This window comes from Lonchura striata, chromosome Z (assembly GCF_046129695.1).
Source record: "Lonchura striata isolate bLonStr1 chromosome Z, bLonStr1.mat, whole genome shotgun sequence".
Classification (NCBI taxonomy): Eukaryota; Metazoa; Chordata; class Aves; order Passeriformes; family Estrildidae; genus Lonchura; species Lonchura striata.
In genome coordinates, this window is record NC_134642.1 from 59,030,308 (window position 1) to 59,053,897 (window position 23,590).

Sequence of the window (23,590 nt, forward strand, 5' to 3'; positions counted from 1 at the left end):
TATTAAGAAGCTGGGGAAGGACAAGTGGCGTCTCCTCCAGGATCTGAGAAAGATTAATAATGTCATCGAGGACATGGGCTCTTTCTAACCAGGGATGCCTTCCCCATCTATGCTGCCCCAAAATTGGAAATTGGTGGTAATTGACATCAAGGATTGTTTCTTTCAATTCCCCTGCACCCAGCTAATGTGCCGCGCTTTGCCTTCTCTGTGCCCTCCATCAACAGAGAGGGTCCAATGAAGCACCACCACTGTGGATGAAGAACGAGTTCTCCCACAGTGGATGAAGAACAGTCTTCCCATCTGTCAGTGGTATATCGCCAGAGTTCTGTCCCCAGCACTGTCCATCTGCGCGCCAAGTGGGAGAACTGTATCTTACACCATGGTATGGACGACGTCCTTGTTTGTGCCCACAGTGACAACGTATTTGCAGAGGCATTGGAGGACACTATCACAGCCTTGTCGGCAGCCGGATTTGAGTTACAAGAAGAAAAGGTGCAACAGCTGCAGCCTTGTGTAGGATATGGGAAGGGAAATGAGGAGATTGAGATGCCATGGGAGGAGACCATTGTATGAGAAACTACACCCCTTTTTCTGTCCATCAAGTTACTGTTCAGTCCCATGTTCTAGAAAGTTCATTGTTCTGTGTTTGTTCATTGGCCCCTGTACCTTGCTAACCTGTACCTTGTCCTTCCATTGGTTGTTCCCTGATCACCCCATTCCTGCTCCTCCCCTTGTCCCTTCCCTGGTTGGTTCCCTTCAACAGTTACCCCTCCTACCCTGTCCCGGTTATATACACTAACCCCTCCCTCACTTGGGGCTGACTTTCTTTGCTGCCTCTGACCCCTTCAGCCTGTTTTCTTGCTCCTCAATAAACAGAGTTGGAATTTCAAGCAGCCAGCCTCACTTGGTTCACTGGTGAGCCTTCATTACTACACCTGCACCTCAAACATCTGGTGGTATGCAGGAGCTAGCCGCACCGACCAAGGAGTTTGCTCTTGGGAAGGTTGCCCTCAAGGCAACTTCTGTCTGCGAGGCTGCAAACTTGTAAGTATCTGGGCCTCGAGATCAGACACAGAACCATCATGCCTCAGAGACCAATTATAAATGACAACCCAAAGATGTTACAGGACCTCCATCAGCTGCATGGGTCTTTAAACTGGATCAGGCCCTGGCTGGGGCTCACCACAGAGGACCTATCCCCCCTCTTCAAATTATTGAGGGGGAGGGAGGAGTTAGATTTCCCAAGAGCTCTGACCCAGGAGGCCAAGGCTGCTTTAGAGGAAGTCCAGTCCACCTTGGCAGGCAGGCAAGCCCACTGGTGCCACGAGGGCCTGCTCTTCTGATTCATCATTCTTGGTAAGTTGCCGCACCTCCGTGGGCTGATTTTCCAATGGGACACAGACCAAAGGGATCCCCTCCTGATCATAGAGTTGGTGTTCCTTGGTCATCAGTTGTCCAAAAGCACCACCAGGCCACAAGAATTGATAGCCCCAGCTGATCACATGGGCCAGGGCTCGCCTGCAGGTGCTGGCAGGGTGTGACTTCATGTGCATTCATCTCCCTGTTAAAACATCCATGGGAAGACTGTATAAGGAAACACTCGAGCACTTGCTTCAGACCAATGAAAACTGTAGCTGTCCAGTTCTCCCTGGACAGCTACACAAGACAAATTCTTATTAACCAGCCAGGCCATAAATTATTTGAAACACAGTTTGATTTGATTCCAAAAAATATTCAAAGTAATGATCCGCTGAAGGCACTGACCATTTTCACGAACACATCCAGAGGGTCCCACAAGTCTGTGATGACATGGAAGGACCCCCAGACTCCACAGTGGGAAGCTAATGTTAAGGTTGTGGAGGGTTCTCCACAAGTTGCTGAATTGGATGCTATTGTCAGGGCCTTCGAGAGATTTTCAGAACCAATAAATATTGTTCCAGATTTGGCTTACGTGGCAGGTGTTGTTTCCGGGCAGAGCATGCAGTGCTCAAGGAGGTTTCCAGCCCAGTGATATCTGGCTTGCTCTCAAAATTGATCCATCTGTTTTCCCACTGACAGCAACCCTTTTATGTAATGCACGTGAGGTCGCACACCGACCTCCCCGGTTTTATCGCGGAAGGTAACCACAGGGCAGATGCTCTGGCCGCTCCTTTACAGCTGGCTGGACAACCAAACATCATCCAGCAGGCCAAGCTGAGCCATCAGCTGTTCCATCAGAATGCCCCAGATCTGGTCCGCCAATTCCACCTACGGCGTGACCAGGCCAAGGCAATTGTGGCCACATGCCCTGACTGCCACGAGTCCACCTTACCCACTTTGGGTTCTGGAGTGCACCCTAGAGGACTCCACAGTTGTGAGGTGTGGCAAACTGACCTTATACATATAGAAGAGTTTGGAAAATTCCAACATGTGCATGTTTCTGTGGACACTTTCTCTGGGGCAGTCTTCGCCTCGGCCCACAGGGGGCAGAAAGCCGCGGATGCGCGAAAACACTTTATGCAAGCATTCGTGACCTTGGGGGTCCCCACCACCATCAAGACCGACAATGGCCCCACCTATACTTCAACGGCGTTCGGTGAGTTTTTATAAGAATGGGGGGTTAACCATTGGACAGGAATTCCACACTCCCTCACTGGCCAGGCTGTGATAGAAAGGACCCATCAGACATTAAAGAAAGTCCTCCTTCACCAGTAGGGAGATATCTGAACTTTATCACCACAGCTCAGGCTCTGCAAGGCCCTTTTTACTATTAACTTTTCTAATTGTTCTTTCAATAAGCCTGAACCGCCAGTCCTGCACCATTTTAGACAGCATCAACAATTAAGACCCAATGAAAGACCACCAGTGTTAATTAGAGATCCAGACTCTGGAGAAATCCAGAGTCCGTACCAGCTTGTCAGCTGTGGACATGCGTGTCCATGTCCTCAGGAGTCAGATGGATCCCTAAGAAATGGGTCTAACCCTATACTCCTGAACAGAGAGTGAGTCAATCACAGAGCACCTCCCCAGATACCTTGGAAGACCCCACAGATGATGCAGTTGCGTCAAACACAAAATGCTGCAAGGGGAGAAGAGTCCCCGAATTCTTTCTATCCTTCATGTTGTTACACCAAGTGGCATTTTCCTCCCATTGTTAATTTATTATGTGGTCTTATTTTCTTTCAGACTCACATTAGGTCAACTTCTGTGTCCCTGTTCTTCCTTTGGCTCCAGTATGTGGCCCTCTACCAGTTCTCTCTGGACGCGTAGATGGTCCCGCAGCCCCAGAAAAATGTATGGCTAACCCTGGCCCATGCCCTCCAGCAAGATCATTTGTGCCTTTCCACACAGAAAGAAAATCCTTTCCACAGCAGAAAATCCAATGTCCACCTGCCTAGTGGGGATTCCGTCTAAGTTGGAGGAGTATCCCACCTTGCTGCGCACCCTCCAAGCCAAAATCAACACCAAGAACCCTCCAAACAAGTGGGTTGAAATATTCAGGTATTGGGGGCTTGTCAAAGCTGCTAAAACACCCATTGTGAACCCTCTGGTGCTCTGGGCAGAAATGGGTCTACGATCTGCGCTACGCTGATGCAGAGCCCCAAGAATTTGAATTATTGGGCTCTGCGAAAGCCACCTTCTGTGTTCACTTTGATTACGAGCCCAGTTTCTGCCGCGACCTATATGAAGATGTAATATGGGAGAGGGTTCTGGGAACAGTCCCCCTGAGATGCCATGGAAGGCAACCAATGTGTCAGTTCCTGCCTCCCCCAATGTCAATCTTTTCTTATGCCTTCCCTTTGTTGCTGTCCATCATTATGTAAGCCATCCCTCAGTTCCAGAATTTCCCTTCTTCTCTGTACCCCCATTGGTTCCTTCCTAATGGCCAGTGCTTCCACTTGTCCCCATTGGTTGTTACCCTATCATTACTCCTCCCCTCCTCCCTTGAACCTTTCCCTCTTTGGTTGTTGTACACCCTGACCCTACTTCCCTGTTGCTGTTAAGTACTTTACCCCACCCTCAGCTGAGGGCTCTCAGAGCGACCTCCCTTCTTGAGTGGTTGCTTTCCTTCACCCCCGACTTTGCCTTCCTCATAATAAACCCTCAAGAAATCAAAGCTGCCTGAGTGTCCTCCCACCATCAGTGGAAGCATCATCTTAGCTATCCGGCTCCTGTTCCACTGTGGCACTCTCAGTGGTCACAGGACCCGGGTGCCACAATGTAAGGCAACATAAGCTTGAGTTTCAGGCAAATCAATGGTGCCAGTACGTCACCAAGGTGGGTGCTCCCTCAACTGACAACTCTTACACCAGTAAGTTAGACCAAGGAATGTTTCTGATTTGTGGAGATCGGGCGTATCCAGGAATCCCCTCTCGCCTTCTTGGAAGTCCATGCGCTCTGGGGCGTCTTTCCCTTGCTTCCCCCAACAGGACCCAAATTCCAATTTGGCAAGCAAGAAATAGAGCAAAATTTACTAAACTGAGTGCAAGTCAATTTGATGAACATTGCGATGCTGAAATTTACCACTGGGCAAAATCAAAAAGGGTTGCCGTCCACGTGTTCCTACCATGGGTGGCGGCAGCCAAAGCACTAAGTGAATTAGTCAATCTAGAGTGTTGGATGACGAAGCAGGCGAATTTAATATCAATGGCCCTAAGTAACCTCCTCAAAGACGAGGAAATAACCAGGAAAGCTACCCTACAAAATCAGGCAGCTATTGATTTTCTGCTGCTGGCACACGGGCATGGGTGTCAGGAGTTTGAGGGGCTATGCTGCTTCAACTTGTCATCAAAGAGCCAAAGTGTCCACGTGTCCATCTGAGAGATGAAGAGCCTGATTGGCAGTGTACAACAAGAAAACGAGGACTGGTTTAGGGACATGTTTAAAAACTGGACCCTTTCCAGATGGATGGTATCCATTATAAAAGACATATCTCGTTGTTGTTTTCTTCATTTCGTTAGCATTCGGAATTCTGAAGCAAATAATTTCCACCATCATCACCAATTCTACATCTTCAAAAATCGTGGTCGCTGCTGCTTTCACTGCAGAAAACGAATGGTTCTGGGAAAGGAACAGAGAAGCCGGCACCGAGGTCTAATAACCACAACTTCATCTTTCCCCAAGGTTCCATCAAATATATTAAACATAGAAGGGGGAGATGTGGTGTGTGTGTGTTTTGTAAGATTTTGCAGTGTTTTATTATGTGAGTTAGAAGTTTATTGTTAGAAAGTTTTGTTTGGCATGTTCCTTGTATTCCTTCCCCTCATAATGGTTTCTCCCAGGTGGTTTACTCCTACGTTTTCCCTCCACTTACCTGTTACTCTGCGTGTCAATCTTTCTGTTCCTCCCCTTTTAACCTAAAATAGATGTGTCAATCCAAGTTGCACTGCCTATCTCCCCTCTCTGTCATTGTAGCCATCCCCAATTTGTTCTCGAAAGTTGTCTATCAATCACCCCTGTCCGTGTAGTTGGTTGGTCCCTTGAGGCTTCTCCCCTTTCCTGCTTTTCCCCATTGGTTGTAACCTATAATATAATCATATTTTAATCTGTTCCCATTGGTTATCCCATGTTGCCACCCCTTCACACCCACACCATTTATAAATTCTAGCCAGATCCCATTTTCTTTGGATGTTTCTTTTCTTGTCCCTGACCCGGTTAGTGGAATAAAATCTCCTTGGACCACATACAAGTGTCATCTCCTTTGTCCCTCTGTCTTGGATCTTCGTGACACCTCTGTGCAAACGTCACCCACACCGCCGCTGCTCACACCACCACCTGGTAATCTCATTAGAGACCCAGGGGCGGCCACTCCGGGGGACTGCTGGCCGGCACTCTAATACTCAGTGGCCGCTGAGAAGGTGCCACACCTGGCTACAATTAATAGCCAGGCTACAAAGCAGATTGCAAAGCAGGGAAATAACCTTGGGCTCTATGTCCTTTCCAGGGATGTTGGGTGTATTTTACTGAGATGCCCTGGGCAAGGGCACTTAGATATCCTCTGGTAGAGGTATGCTGGCTGGCAGAGTGGCCAGAAGAGTTTCTAGCAGCTTCAGCAACTGTTTGATCAGTGTGAGAAATGAGGCTCATTCTTTAAAATTTTTAAAGGTGTAATAAGGGATAAAGCAAAAGTAACAGCACTGGGTGCAGAGCCACATGTGTCGCTGCTGAGGCAGGGATGGAAATTAGGAGACTCCATCTTCAGAAGGCAAAGAATAATCTTTATTAACAAGTAGCATTCCTTTTTTATAACCAGGATTGCTAAGGTGAAATATGATTGGTCTCAAAGTGAAAACCTTTCACTCCATTGGTGCACTATGAATGGCACACTGTGGTAGAACATATCTATAAACAACATGAACAGAAAGACAGATAATAATTGCTTTCATTCCTTCTCCTAACTTTCCCAGGCTAGGCCTAGGTGAATTCTTTCTCTTTTCTCTCTGACTGAACTGAGAATATCCACACACATGCACACGGTTAACTATAAAAACTCTTAGATACTTTTTCATTGTATTAGTCAAATATATATTCATGAAAATTATGCAGATTCACACATTCCTTTGAGTGTACATGTTCCAGGAATTCTTTATCTTAGTTCAACCCCTTGAAATAGAGATTTTTAGAATTCACCTAAGTTAACAAAATTAATTAATCATTCATATTCTAACTCGTAGACTTATGTGTTGAATTTTAACCTTTTACTTAAGAAACCTCTGCCATAGTAGAAAGAGCAAAAGAAAATGCAAATTTCTAAAGCTTCTTGCATAAAGAACAATGTCTAAGGATGCAAAGAACACAGATAAAGAAGCTCCTCTGTCCCTAAGCCTATCAAGACTGATGGACTACTCAGATCAGCACCAAAAGACCAAAAGCGCACAAACAAAAAAGAAAAATTCAAAAGTTCAATCATGAAGAAGACCACAATCTTCAGCCTCAAGAGACCACCTGCAGGACCACCACAGCAAACCTCACATGCCTAGAAAGGTGTGGACCTATTTAGCATGAAAGGCAAGGACAGGTTGAATATGCATGAAGAGTTGTGGAATGTATTGCATATAGAACACCTTTGTGAATAAAGGTGTGGGCCAGATCGAGGCTCAGAGCCAAGTTTTTAGAGAGATAATATCTCACTTGCCCGTGTGCCCAGTGCTGGCAATACAAACCCAACTCATAACTACCCCAGGTTGTGGAGTCTATTTATTTATTCTGCATATCTCTTCATCTGACCTAATCTTCTTACAATACATGCCACAATGCAGATGTGATTTTGAGAGTCTTGAATTTTATTTCATGGCAACGCCCTGAGTGGTCTGTGTTTAGAATTACTGATAGCCAAAGGGTCAGTGGTAGATTCCTCCTTGCTCTTTCTAGAAGTTCTAGCCATTTTGATAAGTACTTCCAATCAACATCAGCTATTTCACTACTTGTCAACTAGTTACAACAATGAAAGGCAGTAGTTCTTATTTCACAGTTACAATTACTTCTGCAAAAGTTAATGTTATAATACACATTACATAACCTCTCTTTTAATATTTTGTGAAAGCCTAAACTATAATATATATCACACCAAGATATACAATCTACACAAGGAATAGGGTATTAACCATAAAAAGCTGACAAATTATACTGTATCAAAAGCAGTTAAAAAGAGATTACAAACTGTACTATATCAAAATAATTTACTAAAGCCAGTAACAGCAAAAGCCAATAGCTACATAAATTATGCATAACAATCAGTTAAAAAATGGTTTCTGCAGATGGGATTATGAAGGCAGTGGATTTTGATGGGGGAACTCATTATACAGGGGGATCCTTCAAGGGATTATGGCTGCTTTGAGATTTCAGCAAGACCTCCATACCCCCTGGCACCCTGAGAATTCAGGTCAAGTAGAAAGGATGAACGGAGGAATAATCAGCCTTTGAAGCTGGTGACAGAAACTAAGATGCCATGGGTACTGCTTTTGCCATTAGCTTTGGCAAGAATGAGAGCCAAAGCCATGGGAATATTCAATTATTCCCCTTTGAATTGTTTGAGATTCTTAACTTGTTCATTTTCAAGGTGGCAGAAAGGAGAAGATCTATATTTGAACTAGTACATAGCCAAGATGCCATGTCTTGTGAAATCTCTTTGACAGGAAGCCCAGTTAGCACCAACGCTGCCTTTGGACTTTGCTGTTCATAACATCCAACCGGGATTTCAGAGAGAGCAGCCAGGAGATCTGAACATGGATGGATCCATCATACTCAAGTCAAAGTCTTGAAAGCCCCAAAGATTTGGACATCTCATCTGGAAGAAAAGCACGGGAGACCTAGGCTATCAGTAGCCATGGACAAAGACTTCTAGTGATTAATGGGTTAATACATACAGTTAATATGAACTGTAATTATCTACTTTATTCTCTGTATTTACTTGCCATATTTGGTGCAGGGACCAGACAAGGAAAAGTCGTCAGGGGGTGTTTCAAATGGTCCACGTTGTGAAGAAGGGTTAATAATAGCTAGGGTTTGTGAAGACAAATTGAGAAGTAAGAAGAGGAGGCATTGAGAGGAAAGATGTGTGCTAATGTCTTTACAAATAATTTAATGGTTGATACTGATTACAAGTAATTGAATGGCAGAGACATTAATGGGGTTTTAATGTCTCTGCTGACTTCAGGCAGCACGTTTGTTGCAGAACTCACACAGTTTGTCTCCTGAGATAAACAAGTGGGTCTGCACAAGCCTGAACTTCAGAACTTTGGGGTAGAACAGGAGGTTCAAGGGGGGATATGGTATAGGCGGTTCAGGAAGGCTGTACCTCAGGCAAAGGGGAAAGGCAGGGGGCAAACTGCAGCCTGGAGTTTAGGATAAAAGGAGGCTGTGCCCTCTGAAACACCAAGAGAAAACCCGATGGTCATGTGCCCCAGTTGACTTTTCTCCCTTTATTAGAATAGAGGTGAAGGGACTCATTTGTCACCATTCCGGACATAAACCCCAGCGTTTGCGGATTTTCCTGACGCCAGGAAAGTGTGGACCCTTTGGAAACATCCCAAGCCCATGTGGATGTGTTCCTCTGCCACCTGCTCCAGGTGACTCTGCCTTGGCAGGGGGTTGCACAGGGTGATCTCAACCCTGCGATTCTGCAATTCAGCTTCCCCCACACACCAGCCGCTCCCAGAGCTCCTCCGCTTTCCCGCATCCCGCAGGGGCCCTGCCCCTGACCCCAGCACCTCCCTGTTTCAGTCATGCTGGCATGGTAGCGTGGAGGAAGGTTTTAGAAAGGCCTTGGGAATGGTAAACTGAGGAAAAGGATACATTCATGTATGCCCCATTGTATTAGAAAGGCCTTGGGAGTGGTAAACTGAGGGAAAAGATACATTTATGTATGCTCCACTGTTTCGGGAAAGTCCCGCTTCAGCATTCCTCTGTAGACCCCCTTCTCCCCACCCCTGAGCAGTTCCCATTGGACCTGGCCCCTGGGGTGGTTCTGATGTGCCTTAGCTGAACACTGTCTCTATTGTTTAAGACCTTATCTCTTAATTTTGCTGTATAAAACTGTATCTGAGCAATAGCCCAGGGCCTTTGGTCACTGCAATGCTTCAGGCAATACAATCTATCTGGACAAGCATACCATTGGTCTCTCTTGGTCTCTTTATCTTGAACCCTAGCGGCGACTGAGGCAGCGCCGCAGCTCGGACCGTGCTAACCCAGACGCTGCCTGGTAAGCCCAGGGCAGCGGGACCGCAGAAAACCCCGGCCCCGAGAGGGGAGAGCAAGCCGGAGGGTCCCGGGGGCTGGGGAGGGACGGGGGACAGTGCGAGGAACCCCCGAGAGCAAAGTGGCGGTCGAAAGAGAAGCAACAAGTGGCGCACCAATGTTGGGCTTTGCACTGGTCTGAGCAAGCCTGCCGCAGCCGTCGTGGACAGTGCACTGGCTAGGAGCTTTTCCAGACACTGCAGTGTCACCGCGAGCTGCAGAGCGGAGAGCGGTGTGAATAAATCGCTACGCAGGCTGTCGTCTCCGTGGGGAGAAGCTCTGGGATCACGCTGGTTTTGTGAGGCACTTGCCTCTCCACACAGCCCAGTGGGACTGTTGCCGTGGAGACAGACGCCGATTTCTGTCCGGTGAGGTCACCACGGGTCGGACGGCACCTCTCCACACCCGGGAGACCGCCCGGGGTTCGGGAACCGTTGCTGCAGTGGTGTCTAAAGGACGGCGGTGGGTGAGTCTCGTACTGGGGGGCAGGGGCCCGGCCAGGAGACATCGGCTCCTGTGTGCCCGTGGGGGGACACACCAGCGCGCAGGCGTGACGGGAGTCTCCGTCATAGCTTTAGAACTTTGGGTTTGCTGCAGTAATTGGTTGAGATTTTGCTGTGAAGCCAGCCATGGGTGTTAGGCTGACTACACAGCAGAAAGAGATTTATAAACAAGTTCGGGAGCCCCTGCTGAGTGCAGGTGTCAAATTTCCTAAGAGCCTTGTAAAAGAGTTTGTCAGATGGTTATCAGTAAGTGTTCCAGAGGTAACAGAGCAAGTAGTGAGAGAAAGACGATTTTGGAAGCGTGTTGGTGCAGTGCTGAGTGAAAGGACAAAGGCAGGAGATCCCTCAGTGAAAGAAGGTTTTATGAGAATGTTTTTGGTCGTTTACGATGTTGTGAAAGAGAGTGCGGACACTCAGGGCGCCCAGGGAGCAGAAAAGCGCCCTGTCGCGTCCCCGGTGCCCCCCCGCACCCCCTGCGGTGAGAAAACTAACTGTGCAGATGTAGATTTAGTTTCTAACCCTTCTCCGCCTCCTGCTTTCGCTCCCGCAGCTGAAAATCCATGCTTTGCACCCCCCATTCCCCGCCCCGTGCAGCCCCCACAAGATGGAGGCGGCCACGCGGTTTTCCCTTCTCTATCCCCGCATTCCCTGCTCCCTGTGCCAGCCCAGAACACGCCCCCAGCCCTCGCATTCCCCCCTCCGCCCGTCCCCGAGCCCAACCCCTCCTCCCTTGCGGCGATCCAGCCCACATTCCAACCCCCGGTCCAGCCCTCAGCTCCTCCTCTCGCAGTTCCATCACCACCTCCTGTCCCTGTCCCAGCCCTGTTCCACACGGCCCCGCCGGCTGCGGCCACTCCCACACAAGCCGGCCTTCCTCCCCCTCCCTCTCCCGATCTCCCTGGCAACGGCAGCGCCCAGGCTGTCAGCCGGGAAGTGCTCAGAGAGACCGAGCCTGCGTTCTTAGCTCCTGTGATTTATAATGCCAGGGGACAGAACGCAAAATGGGAGCCCCTTTCGTATGATAGTATTAGGGAACTTTGCAAAACGAAGCGTGAGTTTGGGGAAAGAAGTGAATTTTTTAAGAGCATTTTGAAAGCTACTATATGCTCCAAGACATTTGTCCCCGCTGATTTGAAGCGTCTTTTCAGTTGCTTGCTCCCTCAGTCTGAGTTTAGATTGTGGGAAAGAACGTGGAAAAGACTTGCAGCAGATCTCCTCCCTGAGATTCTGCAAAGTCCAAGCCTTTCCACAGATATAGAGGATGAGGAAATCACTTTAGAACATCTAGTGGGTGAGGGTGATTGGAGCCAAGCTGAAAAGCAAGCAGCAGGCATTCCCAGAGCAGAGTTGGACCTGTCCAGGGATGCAGCAGAACGTGCATTTTTTAATATGCCTTCTAAAGACCCTATTGTCTCATATACCACTTTAAAGCAGTCTGTTTCAGAACCTTTCATGGATTTTGTGGATCGAGTGCGAGCCTCTGTGGAAAAAAGGGTGCAAAATCCAGAGCTCCAAGACCAACTTACATTAGAACTGGTCACCACAAATGCAAATGAAGTCTGTCAGCGAATCATCCTAGCTCTTCCATCATCGCCTCCCCCCACACTCGATCAGCTCATCGAGGAGTGCACCAGGAAAGCTATGCTGATGACAGAGGACTCGGTGATAAAACCACGGGAAAGGGTGGTTGCTTCAGCAGCAGCAACCCCCAGGACTCCTGGGTTCAAAGGGCCTCCTCAACAAGGGGGGAAGGCGGGAGGGGGGAGAATCATTTTCCTTTATACTGGCAGAGCAAATTGTATCTTTTTCAGAGTTAGTTCACTTTGTTGTATGATTTTATCTCTCTTTCAGACTAGCAGAATGTCAATTTCCACATTCCTGCTCATCGTTTGGTTCCAGGGAATGGTCATCTACCCTTCCACGGTGGATGCATGGATTGTTCCACAGCCCAAGAAAAATGTGTGGGTCACGCTAGCCCAAGCCTTGCAACAGGATCATATGTGTTTGTCCACTGCCTCAGCAGAAAATCCAATGTCCACATGTTTAATAGGGGTTCCAAGTAAGAGGGATGAGTTTCCAATTGATCTGGTCCGTTTGCAAAAGCAGGTGAACGAAAATAAAATACCTAAAGGTGCAAGACAAGTTGAAGCACAAGTGCGAAATCCCCTCATTTTATGGCAAGGGTGGGTTTCACATTTGCCCACTGCTGAGGGGGAGCCCCAGGAATTAGAACTCCTAGGCTCTGCAAAAGCTGAATTTTGCATTCAATTTGATTTTTCCCCAACCAAAGAAGTAAAATTATATGAGCATGTCAAACAGTACAAGGTAGAAATCAGAGCGGGTCAATGGTGCACAGCTGTCTACAAGCTGAAATTTGCATCCACCACTGATTTCCGTCCACGCAAGCTGGACAAGGGAATGTTTCTTATCTGTGGGGACAGAGCATACCCAGGAATCCCATCTCGTCTTATTGGAGGTCCATGTAATTTTGGGCATCTGACCCTTGCTTCCCCCAACATGACCCAAATTCCAATTGGGCAAGCAAAAAGTGGGAGAAAAATTACTAAGCGGAGTGCAAGCCAATTTGATGAACATTGTGATGCAGAAATTTATCATTGGGCAAAATCCAAAAGAGTTGCTGTCTCTGTGTTTTTACCATGGGTTGCAGCAGCCAAAGCATTGAGTGAATTAGGCAATCTAGAATGCTGGGTGACCAAGCAGGCAAATTTAACATCAGCAGCCCTGAGTGACCTCCTAGAAGATGAGGAAATAACCAGAAAGGCTACCCTCCAAAATAGGGCAGCTATTGATTTCCTGCTGTTGGCACATGGTCATGGATGTAAAGAATTTGATGGGTTGTGTTGTTTTGATCTGTCATCTAAAGGACAGAGTGTCCACTCATCCATTCAGGAAATGAGAAGCCTCATTGGGAATGTGAAGCAAGAAAATGAGGATTGGTTTAAAAATCTGTTCAAAGACTGGGACCTTTCTGGGTGGGCAGTGTCTCTTTTAAAAGACATCTTTTACTTTATAGTTGCATTGTTTTTAGTTCTGTTAGCATTCGGAATTCTGAAGCGGATCGTCTCCGAGGTCATCACCTCGAAGCCGAAGGCTTCTGCGCTGGTTTTCATCGCTGCTGCCACCACGGAAAGCGATTGGTGGGAATACGACAAGCAGAAAGACACTGCAGTTTAAGAGCCACAGTTTACCTTCTCCCAAGGCATCGTTCATCTTAGTAATTGAAAAGCGGGGAATTGTTGCAGTCATGCTGGCATGGTAGCGTGGAGGAAGGTTTTAGAAAGGCCTTGGGAATGGTAAACTGAGGAAAAGGATACATTCATGTATGCCCCATTGTATTAGAAAGGCCTTGGGAGTGGTAAACTGAGGGAAAAGATACATTTATGTATGCTCCACTGTTTCGGGAAAGTCCCGCTTCAGCATTCCTCTGTAGACCCCCTTCTCCCCACCCCTGAGCAGTTCCCATTGGACCTGGCCCCTGGGGTGGTTCTGATGTGCCTTAGCTGAACACTGTCTCTATTGTTTAAGACCTTATCTCTTAATTTTGCTGTATAAAACTGTATCTGGGCAATAGCCCAGGGCCTTTGGTCACTGCAATGCTTCAGGCAATACAATCTATCTGGACAAGCATACCATTGGTCTCTCTTGGTCTCTTTATCTCGAACCCTAGCGGCGACTGAGGCAGCGCCGCAGCTCGGACCGTGCTAACCCAGACGCTGCCTGGTAAGCCCAGGGCAGCGGGACCGCGGAAAACCCGGCCCCGGAGGGGACAGCTAGCCAGAGGGTCCCGGGGGCTGGGGAGGGACGGGGGACAGTGCGAGGAACCCCCGAGAGCAAAGTGGCGGTCGAAAGAGAAGCAACACCTCCCCACAGCCATTTCTTTGGGAAAGAGCTCTTCACTAACAGTTTGACTCACGAGTGGCTCACTGATGTCCCTCTCATTCCCAAGTCCTTTCAGATCTACAGTTGCCTTGTAGGGATGTACCCCTGTTGCTCCTTTGATTTCTGTGGCAACCTCTTTGCCTACCATTTTCAGGAATGAGCCAGAAGGGGCAAGGTTCAATGGACGGACATCCTGGGTCATTTCATTTGAAAAATTTTACACTTGGATTTTCAACAGTGAATTGTCATTGGCCCAGACTTCAAAATCTCTCCGCACACTCGTATTTCAACGTGAAAGTTTTTACTCCAAAATAGTACCTTTCCCTGAATTTTAGTAAAAAATTAAATGGGAGAAAAGTCTTCCACTTAGTGTTTTTGCTTCATGAAAATTCCATGGAAATACCATATTGATCCAGAACACAGTGCTTTATTTGGATACTCCTGAAAACTCCATGCCTTCCTTCTCCCCATCCTTTGCTCAATGCAAGGAATAGCAACATGTCTTATGCCATATTTGTTGCCAATGTGTTTGTTTGAAGATCATGCATTTAGTAATGTTATGTTAAAATCATCTGATCTGGAATCCCTTCCCAACTTCAAAATTTACACACTTCATTTGTTTCTCCAGCTGCACCAGACCTAGACGTCTCTTTCGCCTACTTTCTCTGTTGTAATTGACCGGTCCTTACTCTCTTTGATCACTCATTTGGTCAGGTAAGACTAAAATGCAATGATCCCTTTGAAACATGGTGATCTAGTCAGTATATTTCATATTTTCCCATTTATTAGGTATCAAGACTTAATTCTGTCATGTAATAAATACAGACCTTCAGCTTTTAGAGGCAGAAGACATGAATTCCTTTCATATTGGCTCAGTAATATTTATTTTATCTTCAGAGTGACTCATGAGCTGTTTCAAGTTTAGATAAGCATTTAATGCATCCATGACTCTTAAGAGACAGCGAAAAGATGATTGTGAGCAAGCAAATAATGGCTTTCTTTGGCACGCAGCAGACTGTAGTTTTAAAAGAGAATTTTGCTACATTTTGTGAGTTTTAAAGGAGCAAATGGAGAACAAAAATCTTTAATGTTTGGAAATATCATATATAAATATGCAAGTGTTAATGTGAGAATCTACATATTATCCTGCTTAATGATACATGTAGTTGTGCTGGTTTTTTATTTGCTCATAGGTATGTTTGTGTAAATAACCCCATGTAAAGGATTTTTTATAACACTTTGCAGGAATATTTAAATGGGATTTATATTCATTCTCTAAACCCTGTGTGCTGTCGAAAGAACACTAATGCCTATATAGCGTGGTTTCCTTTTACAAAAACTCTTTTTTCCTATTAGTTTCCAACTTGTTCCCTGTTCTGCTTGGGTCAACAGAGCAGTGCCACTCTGTCTCCATCTGGAATGTGTCCCTTTCTTCTTCCTGTTCCAAAATCACCTTCAATCCCTGTCTCCCACAGTTCTGCTGGATGACAAGTAAGTGCAGCAGCAGTTCATTATCTCAATACCTGCGCATTATTTGCTGCCATTCTGCAGAACCCAGTAGAGATGTGTAGGCTGTGCAACAATTGTTGGATTTCTCTATTTTCAAACCTATATATTGTCGTGGACTTAATGCTGTTTCTGCTCCCAAAGTCTCTCTAGGTCCATTTATCTACTGCTATTGCTCAGGGCACAACATACCCAGTGCTTTTCAGCTGGAACAGAATTGCTTTAGCAAACATCTGTGTGAATGCTCATGCAGATACAGTGCAAGATAGGTTTAGGAGAGCTGCATCATACAAAACAAGAAGAGTGTGCATTTTTAGGAGAATCTGAAGAAGAGGAGAGGTAGTTCTTGCACACTGGACAAGAGCTCGAAGTGCCTATTGTTACAGAGCACCCTGCAGATCATGCTGTGCTGCCTTTGCGCTCGGCCTGAGGTGCCATTTGCTGGTCTCTGGGCTTGTGCATAGCCAAGGAGATCCCCGTGGAAGGCACTCTACAGCCCCATGAATGCACAAGAACTTTATGACACATTTAAGCCTCACACACATGCAAAAAACCCTAAAGCAAAGTAACACCACAACAATTCTTGTAGGTACTTTTATATGGACTGCAAACATGCAAAACTTCAGAATGAGATTTTCAAAGGCACCGTGTCTTCACCGTGTCTTCACCGTGTTCTAACAGTTTTCCAAACAGAGGCAACAAAAATAATAAAATTCTGGAAGCTCTCAAATCCTTTCATCTCAGTCTAATCCTGAAAATAAATTTATGTTATGTGTCTTCTGAAAAATAGGCCTAATTATATTCTATTAAGGAGAATTTTTTTCTTGGGTTTTTTGGTTGGGTTGGTTTTTTTGTTTTTTTTTTTTTTTTTTTTTTTTTTTTTTTTTTTTTTTAATCTGCTCTCTAGTACTGGAAAGAAAGCAAGATCTTTCTTGTGGCATGGAATAGCAGTAGAAAGAAGAATTTAATAGACTATTTAGAGCTTAATTTTTCTTACCGGTTATTTTTGCTGGAATTGCTGGACAGCCAAAGTGATAGGATATGGGTGGAGCAATGGATGATGTCTACCCCAGCTTTACCCAAGCCTTTGAGTGTCTCCTAGAGAATGCTTAAACACAAATTGCCAAAATGCCCAGCAAGGAAGACTGAAGAAATGGATGAGGACTGGCACAAAGTAAAGCTGGAGGCAAGTCAGGAGTGCTCTGACCCCCAGAGCCTGATCCTGGGGCACATACTCTTTACTGTCTTCATTCATGGCCAAGCTGGAGGAGCAGTTTACCCTCAGCAAGTCTGCAGACAATATGAAACTGGCAAGAGCACCTGATAGCTCAAATGCTTTTGCCGTTCAGAGGGATCTCGGCAGACTAAAGAATTGGCCTGAGGGGAATCTGATGGCGTTCAACAAAGGGAAATTGAGAAGTCTTGGACTTGGGCAGGAATAACCCCGGGCCTCAGGAGCTGCAGGAGGCCAACTGCCTGGGAAGCAGCTTTTTTATTTTCCTCCCTTGCCGGCTTGGGGTTGGGCTGCAAAGCACAGGCGGAGGGATGGCTGCAGCCAGGCACAGAGAGGGTTTGCACCTGCCCCTGCCGCGCCGAGCCCGGCCCGCGCCGGGGGCCCGAGCGCAGCGCCCCCCTCAGGCCGCGCGCCGCCGGCGCAGCCGCGGCCGTCGCGCTGCGGCCGTTGCGGCGGCACTCGGCGATCGGTGCCATGGCGGAGCTGCCGCTGCCCGCCGGGCTCTGCGCCAGCACCTTCCCCGCCAAGCTGTGGCGCCTGGCGAACAGCCCCCGCGTCCGCTCCGTGCGCTGGGACAGCCGGGCCCAGGGGCTGCTCATCGACCGCTCCCTCTTCGAGCGGGAGCTGCTCAGCCCGGGCGACGCCGCCGGGGCGGGCGGTGAGAGGGCGGGGCCGGCCCCGGACTCCTTCCAGGCGTCGCACTTCGGCAGCTTCGTGCGGCAGCTCAACCTCTACGGCTTCCACAAGGTGCCGGGCAGCGTTGGCTCAACTGCGCCGGGCGAATCCGGACGCTGGCTCCACTACAGCAACCCCAACTTTCGCCGCGACCGCCCCGACCTCCTGCTCCGCATCAAGCGCCTGACCAGGGCCAACAGGCAGCGGCTGGCGGCGGGGCTGGAGGTGCGCAGCCGCCAGCCCAGCCGCTTCCAGCAGCTCCACGCGGAGCGCGCGGTCCCGTCCTTCCCCGCCGGGCAGCCGCCCGGAGCCGGTGAGACAGGGCGGGAGCTGCGGGCGCGGAGGGCGGCGGGGCTGAGGCCGCGGGCACTGCCCGGCGGGGCAGGAGCGGGCCCTGCCCGCTCTGGGGCTGCTCAGCGCAGCTGCCCCGGCCGGCACAGGGGCTGTCCTTGGGCAAGGCAGCTGTGCCGGCAGGGCCCGGGAGCTGTGCCGGCTGTGCCGGGCTGCCGGGGCTGCGGGACAGGCCCGCCGCGGCTGCGCTCACGCGGCTCGGCTGCAGCTGGCCCGGCCGTGCGCCCTGGCTGGCGCTGCTCCTTGCCAGCCCTGGGGTGCTTGGGGAGCTCTCCGTGAGTGCGTGTGAGCTGAGGGCTCGGTCCTGGTCAGGTCCGCTGGGAGGGACCCCCCTGTCCCTCTGGGGCAGCGGGCAAGAGAGCTGCAGTTGGGGTTCTGGCAGTTGGCCCCTGCCGGGGAAGGGCAGTGGGACAGTTTTCCCAGACAGTTGAGCCAATAGGGGAGAGCAAAGTAGACAAGGAACTGCTAGTTAAATAGCCCCAGAGCATCTTGGATTCTTTTTTTTTTTCTTTCTCACCCTGCTTGGGAGGGTGGGAGCTTTTGTCTTCCCTGACATAAGTACAGTTGCTGCCAAGGGAAGCACACCCAAATCCCAATAATGATCCAGCCCTTCCTTTGCTTCCTTTCTTCTTTCCTCACTCCTACACAGTGCTCTCCTACCAGGACCTCAATGCTGCCTCACCTGAGGGTTTAGAGCTGCCTCCAGGCCCTTCCAGGCAAAGTGCAGGTGCTGAGTAGTCTGTTTTTCCTAGCATCTCCCGAGAAAATCTTTACCTCATCTGGACCTCTTGGGGTTTCATCAGAGGAACCAGGCATGGACACATTTAATCCCAGCAGTGAGCTCATCATCCCACTGGGTGTCATGGAGCATAAATGCCACCCTGAGCTCATCGTTCCTCTGTTTCCTATAGACCATCACAGCCCTTCCATGGCCTCTCCACAGAGAAGCTGCTGCACATCTTCCACATTTTCCCTCATTCTTTGAATGAAGATAAACTAGGACAGTGATAGGATATTGCAGATATTTAAGACTGTCTGCCCTGCAAATCAAGCCATGCCATTGAAATGAGCTCTGTGTGCTCCAGAACAGCTGCACCAGCAGCATATGGCCTCAGCCTCAAGGTTGTTTTTAGAATAAACTCACTAATTTCAGTGTGTGTTTCTGAGGATCTGGGCTCTTCCTGGGCGAATCTACATTCTGTGGTCTTTTGTGATGAGAAACTCCAGCAGCCAAATCCCAAAGCTGCTGAGAAGATACAAAAGGCTGTGATTATAAGGTGTCTTTGTGTGTGTGTGTGTCTATACCAGATTTACAATCCATGGTAAAATCTATGTACATGTCAATTAGGATAACTATTTAAGAGGAAGAACTCACTTTTCCAATTCCCTGGGAAGTCTGAATACATTTTTGGAATGGAGGTTGCTGTGTGCTTCTTGTGATGTTTGATCCAAGGCAGCACTAGAGCTCTGCATCGCAAAGCGACATTCAGGAGCCTGACCAATGTGTTTGGATTCTTGCAGCCACCAAAGACACTTCAGCCCCCTGTGCTGCAGCTGTCCGTGCTGGTTTCATAGCATGGACAGCTCCCAGCTGGCTGTGGAGTACTCCTGGGGAAGAGGAATTGCCCCCAGTGGATCTGGACATGGTGCTTGAGACACTGGAGGAGATGTTTTCTCCGTCTGCTCAGGTAACTGCATTGCACAAGATGAAAGGGGCTGGACTGAGAGCTTTTGAATGTTGTTGCAGGACTGAGAAGCAAAGGCTTCTTGAGTTCAGCTGTGAACAGACAGCTGTGAACAGTGCTTGCTAAAGCAAGGTTTCCTGAAGAAGAGGGAATGAAAATTCTGCCCCCTGAGTAAGGATGAAAAGGTGTGAGCCTTTTTGGGTTGGCCAAGTTTGGGTGCTCGTTTTCCTGGGAAGAATCCCTCCTGCAGGGGCATTTGTGGTGAGGAAGTGGAAGCTCCGTAGGTTCTAAGAGGCTTTGTTTGATGGAAAGAAGAGAGGAGTGTTTGGAGAATTGCCACTGAAGGCAAAGTGTCCCGTGCAGGGAGGGCCATGCGAGAGGTGCCTCTGTTCCAGCAGCAGATGTGGAGGTGTGGGCTCTGCCTCTTTTGGGTGGGAAGGCCAAGGCAAAGCAGGGCTGGGCTGCAGCCGCTGCTGCTGTGAGAGGCCTGCCGTGCCTGCAGGCACTCCCAGAGCCATGGGTGGGGCTGGGCTGGAGATGCAGCTTTCCTCTCAGTAACCTGGTGCCTGCAGTCCAGTTTCCATCTGGGAAATCCTCAGCTGGGCAAACTGGCCAGTCTTGCTGTCCATGTTGCAGAGCTCAGTCGCCTTGCTCTTGGGCATCTCTGTGGCAAGAGATGTGTGTTCCCACAAAGTCCCTGTCAAGCTGCAGCCTGGATGAAACTGCTGTGCTCAGGGCTGTGGAGGGAGGAGCACATCCCTGTGCCAGGAGCTGGCAGGACTCCTTTCTTAGCAGCCATTGCATGTTTTCAGTGTCACATCCATGTCCAACACTGTCAGCTTTGACAGTTTCTGGACCGTGTTTGAAGAAGTCAAATCTTTTTGACAGTTGAAGGACTTTGGGGCCCAGACTTCTTGTTAGGAACAAGGGATTAAGAGTGTGAGCCACAGAGTTGTTGGACCAGGTGTTCTGTGTAACTGCTGAGAAGGGTTTCTTTCTTTCTGTTTCTCTTTCAAGGAGAATACTGTTGTTGTGCCTGAGTCTTCAGGAGGGGAGCCTGTGGACAAGGCTGCAGCAGAGGGAGGTTCCTCTGGCACGCAGAGCTGCACGAACAGTTCCCAGAAGCCCGAGGAGCCTGGTAAGGACAGAGCCCCCATTGTCTTAGAGAGGTGTGAGACGGCTGCTCTGAGCCTGCCTCTGGCAGGAAGATGAGATGAGAAGAGCTGAGTTCTTGTCTGCAGGGTTGGTGCTCCCCGGTGCCTTTAGTTCAGATCCTGCACTGGCACAACGTGCCTGAGCCCTGCCCTCCACCCTTCTGCAGGGGCTCTGACACCGTCTCCAGGCATTAAATCAATGTAGTACCAGTCTGCTGGCAGCTATAGTGAGATACATTAAAAATACAAGCACCAGAAGCTCTGAGACTAAACAAATCATTAAGTCATAAATCCAGTAGCTCAAGGAATAACTGAAATTACCCCAAATTAGCGAGAACTAAATGAGAGAGCCCTTTGGATTGGCATTCTTGTGCAAAGCTGGTGTAGCCTGAAGGCCTGGTAGGGAGCTCTTTCCCTCCCAGCTTTTAATCCCAGAGCTGGTGGTTGTTTGGAGGAGCTGTTGCTCACTGCAGAGGGCAGTTTGTAGGTGGCAGGGAATGGTGCTAGTTCATAACTCAGCCCCCAGCAGCCCTCAGCTTCAGCCATTTCAGTGAGGACTGAAGTCAGTCTGTCCTCAGAGGACAGAGGGAGCACAGAGAAAGAACAATCCTGGGCTTCTCTGTGGCAGCTGGGACTGTCTGTGTTTCAAGCTCTCATGGGTGCCATTTGCACTGCGAGTGCAACTTTACCGAGGTACTTCAATGCTTTACACAGTTTTGAACAGTTAGAAGGATCTCTGTTCTTTAAAGAGCAGGTCTGAAATTGCCAACTAAGAATCTGCCTTTCAGGCCATCTTTGACAGTCCCTGGTAGTAGGACAATTACTTCCAAAGGGAAGGATGCACAGAGGCCAATATTGACCCAGAATTTCTTTTTTTCTTCCCAGATATACACCTGATCTACCTTGCCAGGAGGGCTGCCCTGCATGGGAAGAAGGATCAGAGGGACAGCCTGTGACCATCGGGCAGGTGGAATCCCTCTGTTTATACATACTTCCATAGATTCCTATATTTCTATTTATTTATCTATATAGTTACAACTATAGATTTATAGAGGTGTGTTTATCTAGTTAAACATATATATATTTATCTTTATAGATGTGATAAATTTATATTTTTATATATGGAGTAATGTTTATACTTTTTTAGATTTACATTTATAGATGTATAGAGTAACATGTATATATATGTATAAATATGCATAGTTATGTAGTTAAGAGTTATATGAATATTTAGATGCATAGATAGAACTGTGTAGGCCTAGGCTGCATTTTTCCCTCTTTCTCCCCTGGGCTGCCTTTTTCACCTCTCGCTTTTCCCCTGTGCCCCCCGTGTCCCCTCTCCCTGTGCTGGTCCGAGCTGGGGCCGGGCCGGGCGGAGCAGCAGTTCCAGCCCGGGTGTCCCTGGAGCGCTGGGAGCTGCCGCTGGCCCCAGGCACTGTCCCCTGAGGAGCTGCTGAAGGACGGTGAGAGCGAGGGGCCGAGGGCCGGTGGCGCTGAAGGGACGGTGACCCTGAGGTGCTGCTGGGGCTGAGGGTGTGGGGCAGCCGGGGGCCATGGTGGCACTGAGGGGACAGGGAAGTGGCACAGGCCGAGGGCGTGGCGGGTCGAGGGGGACGGGAAGGGTCAGAAGGGCCTGAGGGGGCGAGAGGACTGTGAGGGCTGAAGAAACTGAAGGGGGCTGGGGCTTTGCCCGGAGCATGGCGGGGCTGAGGGGATGGAGGGGCCGGCAGGGAGCACAGAGGGCTCCGGGACTGCAGCTCTGCCGGGCCTTGGAAGCAATTCCAGAGCCTCCGCTTTTGCCACAGCCGCACTGAAGAGCTCGAGGACAGCCGGAGGCGGACGGGAGCCAGCAGGGAGAAGCTGCCGGCCAGCAGCAGGAGCAGGACCGGGGAGCTGCTGCTGCCAGCCTGGAGAGAGCCCGGGTGAGGCCACAGCCCGGGGAGGCAGGGTGGGGCTGCGGGCGGCGGGGCTGAGGCCGCGGGCACTGCCCGGCGGGGCAGGAGCGGGCCCTGCCCGCTCTGGGGCTGCTCAGCGCAGCTGCCCCGGCCGGCACAGGGGCTGTCCTTGGGCAAGGCAGCTGTGCCGGCAGGGCCCGGGAGCTGTGCCGGCTGTGCCGGGCTGCCGGGGCTGCGGGACAGGCCCGCCGCGGCTGCGCTCACCACGGCCTGGCCCGCTCGGCTGCTTTTTCCTTCTGGCCCTCCTGGGGAGGCTCTGAGATCTTCTCCTCCCCGATGGAAGTGCAGCTGCTGCCAAGGGAAAGGTCCCCGTACTGACTCAGTGTTCCCTTTGCTTGCCAGCTGTGCCTTCTGCCGTCCCTGTCCAGCAGAGCTGCTCTGCACAGGAGGAAGAGACCGAGGGAAAAGCTTTGGAGATGGGGCAGCTGGGATCCTTCTGCTTTGTAGTTCTGCTTAAAGATGTCTGGACTTGTACATGAACACAGATAATTACCTGGATATTTCCATATGTGTGTTGCTATTTGTATAGGTTTATTTCTATGTGTTTGTTTTTATATTTATATATGTATTTATATGCACATGTATGTAATAAATGTGTACATATATATCTAAAAATCCATATTTATTTCTGTATATTGTGGTGGTTTTATATATATATATTACTTTCATTATGTATGCAGTTGTTTAGCTATGTAATTCTATCTATTGAGTTCTTGGTAGAGGGTTATTTAAAGAGAGAGATTGATATTTTTGTGTATCTACGTGCTGCGGGTCACAGGGAAGATGTTCTCCAGCCAGCTCACTCCTCGAGACCTGTGTGCAGTCACGAGGGTGGCCACCCCCAGATCTCCACTGAGATCTCCTGGGTGGTGGTGCTTGCTGGGGACTTGCAGCTCCCTGCAGCAGACGGCTG